The sequence below is a fragment of the Miniopterus schreibersii genome (genome assembly GCF_964146895.1).
Source record: "Miniopterus schreibersii genome assembly, chromosome: 15".
Lineage (NCBI taxonomy): Eukaryota > Metazoa > Chordata > Mammalia > Chiroptera > Miniopteridae > Miniopterus > Miniopterus schreibersii.
In genome coordinates this window covers 15,275,493-15,284,479 of record NC_138115.1, presented here as the reverse complement: position 1 = coordinate 15,284,479, position 8,987 = coordinate 15,275,493, and the positions used below count along the sequence as shown (strand labels likewise).

Sequence of the window (8,987 nt, the reverse complement as noted above, 5' to 3'; positions counted from 1 at the left end):
TCCCCCCCACCCACCCCCGGCCCTTCTGGCCAACTGCCGCTCTCTCTCCCTCCCTCTCTCCGGACTCCTCTTTCCCCTGGTGTTCTCAGAGAAGAAAAAAAAAAAAATTTTTTTTAAGTTGCAGAACCAAGGGCTGCTGAAAAGAGAGAGGGAAGGGGGGGAAAAAAAGAAAGAAAAAAACTCCACTTTGCCTATGCGCATGCGTGATGAGGCCGGCCTATGACAAACTCCACAGGATTTTAAAGCCGTACCACGGGCTGGGGTGCAGGGGGCGGGATGCAATCCCTGCTCGAGCCCCCTTCTCTGGGCTCCCCATCCCCCCAGCATCTGCCGAAAGAGAGAGGTCCCCTCCGCAGCCGCCGCCTGCCAGCCGCAGCTCTCTTCGCTCCTTCCAAAACCAAAGACCTGCAGGAGGCTGAACCCCAACTTCCCGGGCTGGACTCTCTGGCTTGCCTGTCCCAGGCCGCTTGCACTGGGGCTGCTGCGCTGGCAAGGAACCTCTTGGAGAACCTCCTCTGCATTCTTACCCCTGGGGTCCCTAAGACTGGGGGGAGGGGGGTGCTGGAGAATAGGGTAGGCTCACACAGCCTGCAGCACCCCGGTGTAGTAGATTTGGGTACCTGGGTGCAAGATTGAGCATCTGACTGGGACCCTGGCGCATCCAGATGCAACGCGTGGTCTTGCCCAGTGGATCTTGGTGAGTGCCCTCAGGTGAGAAAGAAGCTTGCGAAGTTCAGCAAAACCCAGTTCCTGACACTGGAATTTCTTGACGCTTCCAGACACCTGTGATTGTTGGGACCCAGGCCGGGCAGGGTGGGTGGATGAGTGGCCTCCACCTTCAGGCCCCCAAACGATGCCTTACACTGGAGCGCAGTTCTTGTTCTCAATCCCCCCCATTCTCCAGACATCCCTGGTGGAAGATCAGCGCGCACACACACACACACACACACACACACCCCTCAGTTTCAGTCATCCATGTGGCATGCACTTGACCTAGGGGCAAAATCCATAGCCAAGGTACTTGAGGTGGTGGCTGTTTTGTTTTTCTACTTTTCTACCCCAATCCCACCCCTGGCTGATCATCCCAGTCTATGAGGGGGAGGCTCTGGTGACTCTGTAACACCCTTCACAGGCCCTTCCTGGTCCTTACTTCTCTCAGCTGAGTGGACCCCTCCTCAGTGCAGAAATGTCAAGTGTGGGCTTTCCACAAATTGCAAGAGATGCCCTTGCTTCTGCAGGGCTGGCTTTCTTTCTCGAGGGGCACACACAGCTTTAAGGAAGGGGAGATCAAAGTTATCAGAGATCCCCCTGGGACATCTCTCCTTCACCTCCTGAGTCCACTTTCCCTTCATGCTCTCTAAGCCTTCACCACTTAAGGATCTCATGGGAATTTTCTACTTTTCCAGCCTAGCCTGAGATCTGCCCATGGGAGACAATGATCTAAACAAGAGGGGTCTCTGTCTGGTGAAACCGTCTTCCCCCAGTTCCTCTCTCCACTCTGTTGTGCCCAGCCACTGCATGGCATTCTCCTGGCTGGGGAAGCACGGTGCCTCTGTGCGGGCAACTCAGAGGATGCCCCTCACATCTAGTCCTTGGACCCAGTTCATAGGCGGAGGCACTGAGAGGTGGCATGAAATGAGCTGGCTAAGAATGCAGCTCCCAGAGGGTGCTGAAGCCACTGGGCACCTGAGTGCCTGGAGGCAATACACTTAGATGGTCCTGTCCCTTAATGTGAGAATTTGCTCCATTCAAGCAAGTCATTCCAGAAGCACTGGCTACTACCAAACCACAAACTGTTTTTTAACTGCTGTGTTTTGAATTATCTGAATAATTTTCTGTTTCTTTTCAATTGCCTTTGCCTGTTTGTGTAGACACAACCCCAAACAGTTTTATTTCCTGCTTTGCTGTCTTTCCTCTAGTGGAAGGTGGTGTTAGGTAGTAGTAAAGGGTATGATTGACATCTAGAGTTCCAATCCCCTCTCTGTCACTTTCTAGGTATGAAACCTTGGACAAATCATTTGGCCTCTGAGTGCCTCAGAATCCTCTTAAACATGCACACAACAACAACAAACAAACAAAAACAGAAATATAATGACACAACAGAAATGTAAAGAGAAATGTAATGACCTGCCTGATAAAGATGCAGTGAAAATGCTAAGAATGACCCTGAAAATCAGGGATGCAGGGAGAATGAACAGTAATGATCATGGCACACTTAGGGTGGGTCAGGCACTCAGTGGGCACTCAATACCTGCTCTTCTACAAAAAGCAGCTTTGAAAACAGGTTTTAAACTCCTTTGGTGGCAAAACTAGACCTCACATGACAAGGCCATTTATAGTCTTAATTTATCCCAGTTGGAGTGAATGTTCATACTGTTCACAGAAGAAATATGAACAGTGTTGGATTACTGGGTACTTCCCCAGACCTCACGGGGGCTGTTTGCAAAATAAATAATCATATGCCCTATTTTATCTTTCAAAAAAATTCCAAAATTTCCGACAAACCTATCTAACCCCAAGGACTTCAGATGAAGGAGTGAATTTTATCTGATGATATGAATAATGGGTGTGCTGAGATTACACCCCGTGAGGATGCAATAACCTCTGTGACAGTGTTTTCATGGCTGTAAACCCAGTGCCTGGCACTTAATAGGTACACAATAATATTTGTTGAATGACCAAGTGAATGCATGCATGGATGAAAAGATTATTTCCAGAGAAAAATGTCAAGGGAGACCAACTGGAAACCCACTTTGACCCTTCAGTCAGGGGGTGCTGCTCTGGAAAACCAGGCTCAGTCCCAAGAGCTAGTCCCAAGATGAGTATTTAATGATTTGCATGGGCAATGAACAGTGGGAAGGAGGGGAATCCATTCCTCTCTCTTTCCATCTTCAAAGGCCCTCTTCCAAGGAACTCCAGGTTGTGGAACTCCACCTTTCCCTCTTACAAGCCACGTGTGCATTTGAGTGTACGTACGCAGATTGAGTCATCTGCAGACACACTGGCAAGGCATCACCGTGCTCCACTCATTAAATATGCTTTTGAGTCTGTGGAACAAATAAATCAATATTTTTGGCTGCTCTCCCAACAGGGTTATTTCATAAAACAGAGTGCAAGATAAGGAATTTATGAACGATCGCATCTTTGTGCGGCCATTCCCACTGGGAGAAAACAGGGCCTGGGTTGACATTCTGGGAAAATCTACCCCCCTTTTATGCCAGGCAAATAATATTTTATGGCCCTGGGTTTATGGTGGTGTTTTAATGATCCACTGTAGAAAGCGGTTTTCTCTCCAGTCACTAGAATTTGTCAAGAAGGGCTGGAGGCCATAAAAGAGGGATGGGCTCCAGGGACAAACAGGCTCCTTCTTCTGAAATAAACTAATCGACAGTCCCAAAGTGTTTACCCCTTCCCCTCAGAGTCAAGACCAGCTGGGCTGCCCGGGAGGGGCTCCCAGATGGAGCACTAAACGGGACAAAGGGGCCGGAAGGGGGTCAGGGGCTTCCTCACCACCACATGGCCACAGTCAAAGTAATATCGTCACATTGAGTTGTCACTGGCCACTGGCCTAGGGGGGACAAAGGCTCCCTTGAGGTTAGAGGGCATTTTTGGACACTGAGCTGACTCAAGGAGGCTCCTTGAAAGTCTAAAACTCTCCTCGCACTGGGCCTAATCACAGTGACTTCCTAACTTAAAGCCCTCATTATTTTTATGGTCCAGTGCTTTTAGTGCGGCCTGCATGGATGCTTGGATTTTTTGAGCTTTAAGTGATATTAGGGTCAAAGAGACCTGAGTCTGAATCCCAGCTCAGCCTCTTACTGACTGAGTGACCCTACAGGGGTCACTTACCCTTCGGAACCTTGATCTCCTCACCTGTGAAGTAGATTATACAGGGTGTCCTTAAAAAAATGTATACACACTTTAACAGCTGATAGCTCAATTTTGAAAATGAAATGTATTTTAATAAACGCTGCCTTTATAATTATTCAAAGTATATGTATACACTTTTGGGGCACACCCTACATTAGGGATGTTCTAACAATTGAGGTCATGCACAGAAGGTCTTGGTCCAGCATCTGCCCCTGGCAGAAGCTGCTGTGGTTATTTCAACACTAGGAATGTCTGTCCCCAGGTCTTGGGTAAAATCCTGAGACAGATGAGTTGCCTTAGGAGGGAGGAGGCAGAGGTCCTGGAAAAATGGAGAGAGATGTGGGAGGCAGTTATAAGATTATCTGCCATGGCTGCCTGACGGAATTCAATAAGGGTGAGGCCAATAAGTGCTGAGATGATAATGAATATTGTGTAATAATAATTGCTGGTAACATTTACTGAGCTCTTACTATACGCCAGATGCCGGCCAATGTGTGGACTCTTCATGCCATTGCTGTGTTTCATCCTTGCTGCTTCATAAGGTAAACCCGCATATTATTCACACGATGTGGAGAAAAGGAAAGGTTCAGAGAGGGCACAATTTCCATAAGCCCGAGGCATTTTAGTGTTTAAACCCTAGAGTTGGAACCCTGCTCCTCTGACTCTAAATAACAGAGGCTTAACCCCCATACTTTATCTACCTATAAAGACAAAACTATCTTTTGAAAGGTGTTTCCCTGGTTTCCAAATGTGCCCACACTTTCCCCTTGGCCTCTCCTACGTGTGAGCTTTACCTTAAGTGGGAAGAGTCTTTCTTGAAAGCTCTGATTTACTCCACCGACACCAAACATAACTCCCACCAGAACCAGCCGCACCAGGAAAGCCGGGTTCAAGTCCGATTCAGTGGCTCTGTCAAAGATGTGTCCTTATTTCATTAACTGACTTACTACGAAGCTGTGACTTGCCTGCCTCATTCCACCACCACCATCAGGAACCACAGCAGCCATACTGGGCGCTCGGCCTTGAATCCTGACCTTGCCTGGGCAGTGTCCTTTGAATTCCCTGCTCTCTGAACAGGGCTGGGCTGGCACTCCTCCTGTGATGAGGACAGGGCTCTCTCTCCCCCGTGCAGCTCAGGTCACAGCATGCCTCTGCTTAATATCCTTCAGGGACTCCCCGTTCACCAGATGAAGCCTCAGCAAGTCAACCTGCCTGGACGGCTCATCACGGTGCGCCCCTGCTTCTGCTGTTCCCTCTGCCTGAAATGCTGTTCCTCTGGCCTGGGCACCCTCACTCCATCAGGTCAGTGTTCCGTGTTCACATGACCTTAATGCAACCCCTACTTTCCCTGCCAGTGATTCTTTGTGTGGTTCCTCTCTTCCACCCTGATCTAGAATCATCTTATTTCTGCACGCATGTTTGCTTGTTGGTTTTCTTTCCCCCTCACTAGAATGCAAGCTCCAGGGGGGAAGGGGTTTCACTTTTCTTGTTCAAAACTATAACCTCCAGTGACTGGCACAGAGAAAAAGCTCAGGATAAATGAATGAATGATCATGCCCATAGGCAGGCAAGGGCTAAGCAAGGGTTTGAACTTTGGTAATTTGACTCTAAAGAACAGAGGCTTAACCACCATGCTTTATTCACCTATAAATAAAGACAGAACTTTTTAAAAAGGTGTTTCCCTGGTTCCCAAAATGCGTGCACACTTTCCCCCTCGCCTCTGGCGTGCAAGACTTACCTGAAGTGGACGGAATCTGATAACAGACATAGTTTTCCTCTGAAGACAGACTGTATTCCACTACTCTCCCTCCCGTCATACTATTTTTTTCTGAAAAGTTGTTTTCTCTTCACTGGTCTTTTCTTATAAAATGGTCAGTCTTATCTATTCCATATTTTATGTGAGCCACTGGGCATCTAGATACTGGAGTTAGAACATAGATTCACCATTTCTGGGGAACACAAGTCCCTTTACTGACATGAAAGAAAATTTATTATCTGAGAAAGAGAAGAAAATGCTGGAATTTTTATTTTTCCTATTTTATTTATTGTTTTCAATTATCAATAGGGTCTGCTTAAATCTGCAAGGATTCTCAATAATTACTGTTGTTCCCAAACAACCCATTACACAGCCATACTCCTTTGGGTACATAAGAGCAGGTTTTTGAAACTCTTTAGTTCTGTTCTGTTATTTAAAAGGAGTTTCTAGAAAACTGTAATTGTTTTCCAAAATTTTGGACTTAAACATGCTGTGAATACTAAGAATACTTAGTATTCTGCGGCTGGCAGAATACTACATTCTCATTAGAAAGCCATTAAATAATGCTCAGATTCGGTTCTAACTAGATTCTAATATAGATCAGATCTGTCCCTTCAAGGTAAGAAGCAAGAACAGCCCCCCGTGCATGACCTGGAAAGCCAGCCAGGAGGACACATTCAGATGAGTGCTACGATGGACTTGCCCTAGGAGAAAAAGAGCATCCTGGCATCTCAAGGCTGATTAAGACTGTGAACATCTCTTCTTGTCAGTTGCAGCCGCATGACTCTGAATTTGTAATAACAAACCAGTAAATGAGAAAAATTTTAAGAGAGATGCATAACAGCCAAATATCTAAATAAAAAGGCCAGAATTTAACTATCTAGTCAATTACTTGGTCTTCCTGACAACAAACTGCGCACCAAACATCTAAGAAGCTGATGGCATTTTTTAACTTTTCAAGAATGTTCTGACATCATAACAATTTCACATCTTATAGAATTTTAACTGGAGTGGCTCTAATACAATATCTTACTTCTATGCAAATATTCTCAACCTATTTGAAAGGGACCACAAATAATTCTAGATAGCAGAATTAAATCCCAAGTCTTTTTAATTTTGTGTACTTTGCCGCTATAATTACCAATGCTCAGTAAAGTGACACTGTTATGATTTCCCAAACCTGTCTCAATAAATCAGTGAATTTTGGATAAAAGCTTTTTTTCTCCACCCCGTTTAATCCTTGATTCACTCTTCTGTAAGTGTCCATTAAGGTCAAGTGACAATTCATTGACTTTGAAAAACATGAGAAACACTCCCAGGGTAAAAGATCCCAATGTCGCTGAACGTATTTAAAGTAAGTGGTTTTGACTTAAGCAAAGATTTCTACTTAACCCAGAAGAAAAGCAGCCACTCCTTGGAAATACCACAGAATTCAGGAAAGTGAAATGAGTGATTGCAAAGGATTAAATTTACCTATTGCAGCCGGTACATATATCTACTGAGTATATACAGGAACACGATGGCTCCACTCACGTGTCATTTGTGGACAGCCCTCTTCTCCTCAACCCAGGAGCATGATCCTCTCAGTCATGCAGATATGTCATAACAGAGATTAGTCGGTACATAAGCGCCATCCTTTCCTTGTTCTGTGTGCTCAATTCAAGGATGTTTGAATATATCTTCTTGCTATTTAAAATGGGACTCAATCCGTATGATAACCGCATCTACTTCAACATTCAACAACAGAAAATAGAAACAAATCATAAATTTCGAGAGTCCGTTGATTGGGACTGAATTATAGCTAAAGGAAATAAAGAGCAGTTTAACACACATGGAGGAAAAGCACATGAAAAGTCATAGCTGTAAGCTTGACTGAAAGGCCACCCATTCATTCATTCATTCATTCATTCATTCATTGTTTTGTCTGTTCACTCAACAAATATCCACAGATCATCTACTGTGGATCATCAACCACTCATTTAATAAACATTTATGGTACACCCATTCATTCATTCCTAAAATTCGTATTGTATATGCCAGATCATGTCGGCTTGTCCATCTTAGTCGACAATTATTGTGCACTTACTAGGTGCTAAACCTGAACAGGCTTCATAAGAAAGTCCCAAATGCGTGGGCGAGATGGAAGCCCCCGAAACGTGTTTGTAAATATATCCTGCTGCTGGGGCGAGGTCACTGGGCCTGTGGCCTCTCAGCTCAGTGGGTTTGGAACAGGGCTTAAAGGGCTTAAGAATCAAGTTCAACAATAGGGATTTCTCCTGTGCTGACTGGCCACCTTAGAATCCCCAAGGGGGTTCAGCAAGAGAAAAGGGTTGACTCCCACCCAGTGGGTCACCATCAGAAGAGTCATTTGCATATTGTCATATACCTAATGCAGTGGTCACATGGCCAAAATTCAATTGCTTCTTTTTATTTATTTTTTGTTTTGAACCCAGCTGTGCATTCTCATAACGGTACATTCTTCAGTTCGCTTCCAAACATCACTGTTCGTGACGGAGAGTTTTCATTTGGGCAATAAAACGGTGAACATAGTTTTGAACTGTGTCCCCGGGAGTTTGTTTCACAGGTGGTTCATCTGTTTCTACCTTTTTTAATGTTAGCCGTTCCTCAATTCCCTACTACGTGCCAGGAGCTGTGCAGCAATGGAGGTGCAGAAATGAGTGAGCTGTGGCTCCTGCTCTCAAGGGCTAGCAATGGAGCAGGATATCCAGGCACATGCAGTAATGATGCGCAGTGTAATGCTTATTAACCTTACACAATGAGGTATGTGGAGTCACAACAACAGAGGAAAAGCAGACCTGCTATTAAAGAAAGAAGAGAAAGGACTATGTCATCTCTGGAGACAGGGCACCTCATCCGGACACTCAGAGCTGTTGCCTGGCCAGCACAGTTGCCCCCTTCCTCTGGGAGGAGCACCCCATTGGATTGTCCTTGGAGGATTCACCTCTGCTCTCTAACAGGCCAGGTGACTTGGCAGGGCCGGCTTCCCCCCATGATTCAAAGAATGAGCATGTGACTCAGGCCTGGGCAGTCAGAGAAGAGTCCTGTGACACTGATTAGACAATGAAAGATGGTCTCGAGATTTTGTTTTGGCAATAGTAGGACAGAGGAACCAATTTTCCTTTGAGGTTACTAACCTGGTTGACTGTAAAGGTGGAGCTTCTGGGTGAGGGATTGCCGAGGACCACATGACATAAGCAGTGTTAAAAATGAAGGCAACGTAAAAATAGGCAGAGCTCAGAAATGGAGGGGAAAAATGAGACATTGGCCTTCTGACGTTGTTGGAGCCCTTGGATGAGGCTCGTATTAACCCTTCTTGCCTGTCTTCCATGAAGTCAGTTTG

The 8,987-nt window shown here is 45.6% G+C and overlaps 1 long non-coding RNA gene across 1 annotated transcript; it reads left to right on the top strand.

Moving 5' to 3' along the window:
* The first annotated feature begins 40 nt into the window (after positions 1–40).
* LOC308567954 lies at positions 41–6,505 on the top strand. The gene is made up of 4 exons (XR_014000412.1): positions 41–697; positions 4,351–4,412; positions 5,040–5,172; positions 6,246–6,505. It is a non-coding gene; the product is annotated as an uncharacterized lncRNA (long non-coding RNA).
* The last annotated feature ends 2,482 nt before the right edge of the window (positions 6,506–8,987 follow it).